We start from the raw sequence: 8099 nt of genomic DNA, 5'->3' as shown, positions 1-8099 counted from the left end.
GGGAGTTCAAAGACTACCTAGGTAAGCCCCCTCCTTATATAGATGAGGAAGCCAGGACTCAGAGAGGTAACGTGTTCATGGCAAAGTGCACATTTGAACACAGAACTTCTGAATAAAAATCCAGTGTTTTCTCCACTTTAAATCAGTACTTACTTTGAAGTCAAAAGCTGGACTCCAATAAGGATAAGACTAAGTCTTATCCTTAGTCACTTCAATTTTTTTTGTCAAATACACAAACAGTACTTTCAGACTCTCCGTGCCCTTGCCATTTAGCAGCCCAAAGTATTTCTTCAAAACTGAGGGAAAATCTGAAGCTTACAATGGTGGTCTCCATGGTAAGTTGCATATGAAATGATGATATGTTTATATACCTGATACAGCTCCTATTATTGTCACAATGAGGCATTTATTCAGGCCTGTTCTTGAGTCATTAACCTTTCATATCAGGTAAGCAATCCTTAATTTACCTTTTCCTTCTCTGTGTTATTCATGGTCTGTTGAAAATGAAGACTTGAAAAGAGTCCTCTGAGACATAAGTGCTCTGTTCAGTGCAGATGCATCTATGCATAAAGAAACAACTCAAAACAAGGTCCTAGGGGATTGAAATATCCCTTGCTTTCAGTTATTCTCAACTACTTAAAAATTACCTTCCTTGTTGGTTTTTTCCCTCCATCTCTTCTTGTCTTTTTCCATTACCGTTTGTGAATTTGAGCTTTTTTAACCTAAAACATAGTTTTACAGATTTTAGTTATTGTTTTGCTAGCATGTTGAGAAGTGTAAGCATCCTTATTAGTGTGAAGACTACCCCAAGTCACTATATGCAAGTGGAGCTGAGGATAAAGAGCAAACTTTCTGGGTAAAACAAGCCCTGGTCATTATTCTTACTTGTAGAGAACTTCTCCCACTGAAGATGGACCTCTGTTTGAGGTCCAGTGTAGTACTATGGAAAGAGCACTGCAATTGCTATTTATTAGTAAAAGGCAAATTAAAAAAATTCTTAGGTACCACTTCACACCTATAAGAAATGACAAATGCTGGAGGGGATGAAGGAAAATAGGAAGACTAATGAACTGCAGGTAGAGATATAAAGCCATCTAACCCTTCTGGAGAACAATCCAGAACTATGCAAAAAGGGCTATTAAAACTGTGTATGTCTTTGACCCACCAATACAAATACTCGATTTGTAAATCAAAGAGATCAAAAGAAAAGGACCTATATGTACAAAAATATTTATAGAAACTTTTTTGGTGATAGCAAAGAACTGGAATTAAGGGAGATGTCCATCAATTAGGAATGACTGAACAAGTTGTGACATATGGTTCTGATCAAATACTATTGTGCACAATCACCGGGATTGGGGGGGGGGTAGCTTTAGAAAAAGCAAGACCTAGGTGAACCAATGCAAAATGAAGTGAGAAGAACCAGGAGAGAAATGTTCACAATAACAACCATAATGTAATAATGATAAAAGTAAAAGATATAGATATGACAGTTCTGAAAACCTTATGGAAAAACGGCTATTCACCACTAGAAAGAGAACTGATACTCTTTGAATGCAAATTGAAGATTAATTTTCTCACTTTTATTATTCTTGGTTTTAAAAATGTAGTTAATATGGAAATGTGTTTTGCATGATTTCATATGTATAGTTGATGTCATATTTTGTGCTTTCTTGATGAGCAAGGCAGGGAGTGGAAGGTAGAGAAAGAAATTGGAACTCAAAATTTTTAAAAATGTTTAAAACAAATAATTGAAATGAGGGAGAGAGAGAGACAGAGACAGAAAGAAAGAGAAAGATGCTACACTATGTTTGAATGCCACTTCTGCAATGATGGAGAATGAGAGGATAGTGATAAAAATCACTGGAATTATAGTGAGAGTTCAAATCCTGCCTCTGTTTTTTTTTAACCACTCTGAATCTCAGGCTTCTCATCTATTAAACTGGCTGTTATGAAGAGTATCAATTAAGCACATGTAAAGTGCTTATGAACTTTAAAGTGCTATATTAAGATGAGCTGCTATTATAATTATTTATTAGCTGTGACATTAGTTAATTCATTTAATTTTTCTAGGCCTCATCTTTTTTGTGTAACTCTATAACTTTGGACAAGTAACTTCCTCATCTATAAAATAGATGTAAAATGAACTATCAGATATTTAAGAGATTCTTCAAATTCTAAATTTTTTGATCTTACATAAGGCAAAAAGAGAATTTTTTCCTTGTACCATAAACCATGCCTAGAGAATCTGCAGATGACTTAAAGAATAAAGTTAGAAAAATCCTGGAATTTCCCTCATATGTATACTGTGTCACTTTTTTGATGCCGACTTATTTTCAAGAAAAACAATTGTACAAATTTTTCTTCCCTCAATAAATATTTACTGAAAATTTTTGACAAACTCATTCTTTCTTGAGAAGACTGAAATAGATAGCTGCTTAAGCAGATTAGGGTGCCAACATCACCAAAGTGTAAATCTATCCAGAATTATATAGGCTGTTAGAGGTTTAAAAGCACTTGATCCAAAGCCCCTTCTTTCATAAATAAGGGGTGAATAATTGCTCGAAGTTATCACAATTAGTGGAAGTTCTAGAGTTAGATATTCTATCAACTCTCATCCATTCCAATGTTTTTCCTACTATGCCACAGCCATAAGGAGGAGAAGGAGGAAGAGAAGAAGAAGGAGGAGAAGGAGGAGAAGGAGGAAGAGAAGAAGAAGGAGGAGAAGAAGGAGAAGGAGGAGAAGGAGGAGAAGGAGGAGAAAAAGGAGGAGGAGGAGGAGGAGGATGTTAATAAAAGCATTTATATCACACTTTAAGGTTGGCAAAAAAACTTATAAATTTTTTTAATCCTCAAAACAACACTAGAGGTAAATGAATACTATGACTATTTTGCAAAAGAGGAAACCTAAGAAAACAAAGGTTAAGTGATTTGTGTGAGGTTTAAAATTGCCCAACCTACAATAAAAGAAACTGAAGCAAATCTCTGAGCAAATGGCATTTTATTAAAGGATTCATGGTCTCCTCTTATGAAGTGGTCCTCAGATCTTCCTCGTGATCTGAAATGCCCCCTTCCTCCAGAGCCTTAGTTTTATAGATAATACAGATTAAGCAAATGAAAACTAAAATCTTACTGGTTGATAGACCTTGCCCTTGACCGTCCATGTGGGTCTACACAAAATACAGAAATATAAAGTCCAGGCTACCTCCCTGGGAAGCCTCAGAATTAGCCAGAGTCAAGATAAATCATAGTCTTTGGTCTTCAGGGGGAGAGAAATGAAGGAGGCAGGTTAGCTGCCACACAGCTTGCCAAAGATGTCTCCTGGGAGTCACCAACCTCTTTCCCCCTCGTCCTGCCACTAAGTGACTCTGGCCTCTCTCCCTCTGCCCTCCAATCCTTGCCTACGATTACCTCACCACCAAACATTCAACAAGCATCAATGGTGAGGAGAGCCATCATCCAAATATATGCTAATAGAGTCATTGTCTCATATGGAATAGGTAATTAGCCTTACTGTACTCAGTTGTCTGATTCAAGCACACCTTTTTGGAGTTTCAGCTCTCTACACAAAAACCCATTGGTTGACAAATGGACTAATGAGCAGATCTTAAGAGATCTATGTTAATATTTCAGGAGGTACTATCAACCAATAAGCAGACCTATGGATTGGTCAGATGTCAAAACATCTATACAGGCTGATGGGCAGACAGGAAGACCACAGGCCAGCAAAGAGGACCACTTGTTGTCACAAGTACTATGGTCATCTCTTCATCTTGGGAAATAAAGGGATGCCAAGGGACAGAGAGAGAGAGGCAACAAAAATAATTGGGAGGACTTTCCATGTAATTGAGTCACCTCCACCATGCTGGGCTTGGTCACTATAACAGGAAAAACAAGGGAGGAGGTCCTCTAGTTAGCTTCCTATGATTAAGCAAGTGAACTTACAATTTGCAGTTTAAAATTTTAAGGTCTAATATCAGAACTTTTCATCACTACCCTTATAGAATCATATCAAGCTGATCAATAATGATTGGAATAAAATAGGGGACCAATTAATCATCTATCATATTTGACCAGGGTTACACAGCCAATAGGTGTCTGAGGTTGGATTTGAGCTGACTCTAGGCCCAGCACACTATTTGTTTTACCACCTATCTCTATAGTAAAAAGTGAGAAAATTTAATTCACACAGATTGCTAAACAGTAGTTAATACTTCATGGTAGACTGGAATTATGACTCATAGGTAAGAAAATCCATTAATAACCCTTAAATTCATTTTCAGTACTCAAGTTTCTTTGAACCTTACAAAGTGAGTGAAATTTTCATTTCTTTTATATGAGGATAGGAAGTTGAAAAAAGAGAGGATGGAAAAAGATAAATCTCTTTTTAAAAAAATTATTTGGTAATTTTTTCCCCAATTACATGTAAAAACAAATTTTAACAAAGAAAAAAGGAGAATTAAACAAGTAGATAAAAAATGGGTAAAGAAAAAAAATAAAAGAATATCACAGGAAATTATAAAAATAATGAAGAAAAAAAAAGCAGTCCTAGTTCTCAAACTATTATTATAAGGGTTGCAACCCCACATAAAGTCATATAAATTGAATGTGGAGGTCACAAAATTATAATTTACTATCAGTAAATGTTTGATTTGTATACCTCTTTTATCTATCTATATACCTGGGGTCACATTAAATTTTTTCAGGTAAAAAGGGATCACAAATGGAAAAAGATTAAGAAGGCTTGTTATAAAAAGCAGCAGCAAATGCCACAATTGTATAGTAATTGGTTAAAAAACAGAGATATAAATCACTCAGAAACAACAGAAAAATGATCCAATGTTTGATAAAGTGGAAACATAAATTACCGAAAGGAAAACTCTCTAAGTGAATAAATTGCTGGGAACAGTGGAAAGTAGTCTGGCAGAAATTAGGCTTATACCGACAGCTTATATATACATGACACTTCATAATGCTTTCTAAGTGGGTACATGACTTTAATACTAAAGATAATCTTTTCTTAAAAAAATAAAATTAGAAGAGAAACAGATCATATGCCATTACACCTATGAGCAAGAGATATATTCTTTTTTTAATGAATGAAAAAGCATTTATTAAGTGTTTACTGTATTCAAAGCACTGTGCTAAGCATTAGGAATACAATGAGAAAAGCAAAACAGTCCTTGGATTTAAGAGATTACATCATAATAGGACAAGACAGTGAATATAGAAAGTTTTAGTCACAAGTCAGATAGAAAGGCTGGACCTTGTGGTTCTTAAGTTCCAGTCGTAAAACTTCTGGTAATGTATCTTCTTTAATATCATCCTTTTCCTCCCTTGCCCCCGTACCTACAATTCCCTATTTTATGTCCTATCTTCCTTCATTAGAAAATAATCTCTTTTAGGGTTGGAACTTTGTCTGATTCAAAAATAAATTATTTTAATTTTTAATTTACAAAAGAAAGAAGAATTTACATAAGAAACAGGATTACACATGAAGCTGCAAATCTGTTATGTACAATTTGCTACTTCTAATATATAATAAAGTTTTATCACATATATTTTCCCCTTTTTCTTCCCTACCCTCCCACCCTAGAAATGACTATCAATAGACAGAAATATATAGATATAGATATAGATATTATATAGATATATGTATGTTTATTATATACTTATATATATGTATATATACATGCATGTATGCATCTATAAAATTAGTCTATACTTATTTCTATTTATCAGTTCTTTTTCTTGATGCAGATAGTGTCTACCTAGACTTGAGTTTTTGTTGGGGGTTTTTAGGTGAAGCAATTGGGGTTAGGTGACTTGCCCAGGGTCACAGAGTTAGTGTCAGGTATCTGAGGTTAAATTTGAACTTGGGTCCTCTTGATTCCAGTGCCAGTGCTCTCTGTAGTGTGCCACTTAGTGCCCTCCTCCAATAATTTGGGTATTTGTAATTGTAAAAATGAGTTTATTACATTAAATTTTAAAAGTTTGACAGAAACAAAACCAATGAGCCCAAGATTAGAAGGGAAGCAGAAAGCTGAGGGAAGAAATTTTATAGCCAGTATTTCTGATAAAGACCTCACTTCTAAAATAGAGAATTGATTCAAATTTACAAAAATACAAGCCATCCCCAATTGATAAATGGTCAAAGGAAATGAACAATTTTCAGATGAAGAAATTAAAGCCATTTCTACTCACATGAAAAAATTCTAAATCACTATTGATTAGAGAAATGCAAATTAAGACAATTCTGTGGTACCACTTTACACCTCTCAGATTGGCTAAGATGATAGGAAAGCAAGAGCGATTTGGACCTATGTACAAAGGGCTATCAACAGCATACTCTTTAATCTAGCAATCATCTCTACTGGATCTGTATCCCAAACAGATCAAAAAAAAAAAAAAAAAAAAAAAAAAAAAGGGAAAAGACTCACATGTGCAAAATAATGTTTGTAGCAGCCCCGTTTGCAATGGCAAAAAACTGAAAATTGAGTGGATGCCCATCAGTTGAGGAATGGCTGAGTAAGTTATGGTATATGAATGTAATGAAATATTGTTGAAATGACATGCAGACTGATTTCAGAAGAGTTTGGAAAGACTTACATGAACTGATGCTGAGTGAAGTGAGCAGACCCAGAAGAACATTGTACATGGAAACAAGATTATTTGATGATTAACTGTGATAAACATGGATCTTTTCATCAGTGAAGTGATTCAGGCCAATTCCAATAGATTGTGATGGAGAGAGCCAACTAGATCCAGAGAGAGAGCTATGAAGACTGAATGTGGATCAAAACATAGTATTTTCATCTTTTTTGTTGTTTGTTTGCTTATTTTTTTGTTTTCTCATTGTTTTTTTAATCCCCTTTAATATCATAAACCCTTTAATAAAGTGCCATTGGCTCAGAGCTCTGCCTCAATATCTTTTATTGTAGGTTGGACGATTTTAATCCCCATTAATACAGTTCTGGAAATTCTAACAACAGAACTAAGATGAGAAAGAAATCAGGGTAGCTATGTGGCACAGTGGATAGAGCACTAGCCCTAAAGTCAGGAGGAACCGAGTTCAAATCTAGCCTTAGACACTTAACACTTCCTAGCTGTATGACCCTGGGCAAGTCACTTAACCCCAATTGCCTCAGCAAAAAAAAAAAAAAAAATGAGAAAGACATAATAGATTAAAAAGGCAAAAATATCCCTATTTGCTAATGATATGATAGCATACTTGAAAAATCAGACAAACAGCAAAGATACTAATTGAGACAATAGTTTCAGCAAAGTTGAAGGCTACAAAATAAATCCTCAGAAATCAAAAGCATTTCTACATAATAGTAATAAAACTCCAAAAGGGAAAAATACAAATGGGAATCCCATTCAAAATAACCACAAAATTCATAAAATATATGGGGATCAAATTAACCCAATTTCAAGTTCTAGGTAACTGGGTCTTAGAGAGTTATGATTATAAATTCCTTGAACAAATATTAATTTCATAATAATAGAATCTTAATTTTTGAAGGAACTTTAGAAGTTATCTAATAATTGCCCCATCTACAAGATATTCAACAAGTGATCACTCAGCTTCCACTTTCAGTGACAGGGAATTTACTACCACTCCTTTCCTCCCCTCACCATTATATTTTTTTGGATAGTTCTAATTCTCTTCAATTAGAAAAATCTGTTCATCTTCCCCAGTTGAGAATAAAAGAAAAGTAAAACTCCTGTAACACAAATATAATGAAGCAACACAGATTTTTGTGTCGGTTATGTCCAAAAATTGTTTTAATGTACACTCTGAATCTACTACAAATCTAAAGATGAAAAACATGTTTCAGTATGAGTCTTCTGGAATTATGATTAGTCACTGTATTGATCAAAATTCCTAAGTCAAAGTTGTTTTTACAAATTGTCTGCTAATTCTGCTCATTTTACTCTGTATCAGTTCACGCAAGTCTTCCCAGGTTCCTCTGAAATCATCCTCTATGGCATAATAATTATTCAATCACATTTACCCTCCATAATTTATTCTGTCAATCTTCAGATTCCAATTCTCTCCTCAGTCATTTTTTGAATATCTTTAGTCTTAATTTTCC

The sequence above is a fragment of the Sminthopsis crassicaudata genome, chromosome 1, assembly GCF_048593235.1.
Source record: "Sminthopsis crassicaudata isolate SCR6 chromosome 1, ASM4859323v1, whole genome shotgun sequence".
Classification (NCBI taxonomy): Eukaryota; Metazoa; Chordata; class Mammalia; order Dasyuromorphia; family Dasyuridae; genus Sminthopsis; species Sminthopsis crassicaudata.
This window is presented reverse-complemented; position numbering follows the sequence as displayed.